A 2,713-nucleotide genomic window follows, 5' to 3' on the forward strand; every position below is an offset into this window, starting at 1 on the left:
GCATAGGTGTAAACTTTACACGTAGATTTATTCTTGTCTAGCTAGAGTCACAGTACCAGTGGTGGGTCAGTGTCAGTGACAACACTACAGTCGTTTAGTAGATATTAGATTGTCTAGACTGACTGTGTACTCTGGTATTAAAGTAGAGTAATAGTAGTAGTAGTAGTAGTACGAACAGTTGTAGGGTAGACTGAAGTTCCAATGATATTGATAATACTGAATAAATTTAACTATTCTAGTATATTACTAAAACTGTACTTTATACTAGGTAATGTCAGTGTCACGTCAGTACTGAGTCTGTAGATTCTAGTTTCTGCCCAATTTCTGGTAACCTTTATCTGTTTATTTTTACTTCTGTCTGAATTAGCTAGACCTGACTGATGCGTAACTCACTAACTGTTATTGCGCTGACATGTAAGTCTCTTCTTACAACAAAGTTAGGGGTGATATTGGATATAAACTGTCAGCTGCCAGTGCCTTGTTATTAATCTTATCAGGAGCTTTCCATGGACCATGTCCATGCATGCAATCATCATCACGCTTGCCATAGTTGTATTGTAGGTACACATGTTTTATGATTATGAATATGAGGTCTATACAAATCTGATATGGTAATAATTTGTGTGTTAAAAATCCTAGATTTCCAAGAAGGGGTGTTGCTCTTTGCCAAAGATGGATTGTGAACATGAGAAGAGACCACTGGATTCCCAAACCATACTCTACCTTGTGTTCTGACCACTTTGAAGAGAAGTACTTCAATCGCACCAGCCAGATAACAAGGCTGCGGGCAGATGCTGTACCAACTTTATTCAACTTTCCACAACATCTCATGAGGGTACATGCAGAAGAACAAATTTTAATTTTGTATGTTAGGTGTTTGAAATTTGAGTTTTAGTTTTGAAATCCGTCCGACCAGGAGCAGACAATATACCCTTGTGTGTATGTCTGCTTCAGAAACGTCGGATTTTAATCTACCATGACATCGCATCCTGGTCGCTGATGAAGAATGCGATGACTAACCTGTTTGGTGTCTTGTTTCTAAATAATGCGCTTTCCTCGCCAGGATAAAGCGTTCTGAGGTCTATTGCTATTTTAGGTTTTTATCACATTCACATTTGTTCTTTCAAACTATATTGCAGGATTTTATTTTAAATGGTGCTTAACCTAACAAGAGCAAGTGCAATTTTGCACTACATGCATATGAATGTATTGCCTTTGTTATCATTGCCAAGAATGCCTTTCATATTCTTGCCAGACATTGTCCATTATTCATGGATTTATTTTTATGTTGTTGCCACATTGCCAATTTAATGCATGTTCATGAAACATTGCTTTCGCAATATGCAATACTCTTAGTATTTGTCATACATGTATTTGCGAGACTTGTCTTGCCTACATATTGTTGCCACATTAAAATTTCGTACTATACCATAGTATGTTTTCACACTCATAAGGATTTCATTTTGAATTGCGTTTGAAGCGAACAAGTGCAAGTGAAATCATGGATTATACAGTATTGCCTTTGATGTTTTTTTTTTATCATTCTTGCCTGTGTCCATTATTCATGGTTTTATTTTGCTGCCATATGCTAAGTGATTGTACATGTATTTGCTTTCATGATATACAAGGCATGTAGTTGTCATATTTGTGACACTTGTTTTGCCTACAATATGTACATACTTTGAGATACAGTGTAGTATGTTTTCACACTCTTTAGATTTCACTTTGAATTTCGTTTGAAGCAAACGGGTGCGTGTGAAATCTTGCATTATACAGATGTTCATGTATTGCCTTTAGTTGATATTGTTATGCCAAGAATGCTTTGATATTCTTGCCCGACAGTGTTCATTATTTATGGATTTTATGTTGTTGCTATATTGCATGATAGTTGATTATACAGGCCTTTGCTTTCGTGATATACAACATTTGTTGTATATATCTGTGATACTTGTTTTGCTTACATGTTGTTACCAAATTATGTTTTCATACTACACAGTGTATGGGATAGTTGTTGTTAAACTCATTACTAAGGATTTGATTTTGAATCATGCTGAGCTAACAAGTACAAGTGAAATCTTACATTTACAAATGTATTGCCTTTAATACTGTTGCCAGGAATGCCTTTGGTGTTCTTTTCAGTGTCCATAATTCGTAGATTTATATTGCCATAGTGCATGCGGATCAACACAATATGTTTTCATACTATACCATAGTGCGTTTTTACACTCATTAGGATTTTCTTTTTGAATCACGCTTGAAGCTATCAAGGGCAAGTAAAATTGTGCACTATAGCATGCCTTAGATAATCTTGCCAGACAGTGTTCATTATTCATGAATTTTATGTTGTTGCCCTATTGCATGTCCATTATAGATGTATACATTTGTATATGCATTTGCTTTTGTGATTACAATAGTTGTCACAAATTTGCGACACTGGTGGTCTTGCCTATCATTAATTTGCATAATATGTTCCTGACGCATGTACTGCCTGTGATTATAGCCGCCGTATTAGGTATGATAATGGTACATGTACTTCAAGCAAATGGTATATCACTGTACTGTGGTTGATTCTCAGCAATCAACTTTGACCTTGATAAATGTCAAATAAATTGTGAAAAAATCAGGAAAATTAACTCTGTCCAACTTAACTTCCTGTTTTTTTTTGTGGGAAGACAATCTTGAAAGGAGTTCATGCTTGTAATGTGTGTGTGTG

This window comes from Diadema antillarum, unplaced genomic scaffold, assembly GCF_040938485.1.
Source record: "Diadema antillarum isolate AM-2024a unplaced genomic scaffold, OU_Dant_1.0 seq00002169_RagTag, whole genome shotgun sequence".
Taxonomy (NCBI): Eukaryota; Metazoa; Echinodermata; class Echinoidea; order Diadematoida; family Diadematidae; genus Diadema; species Diadema antillarum.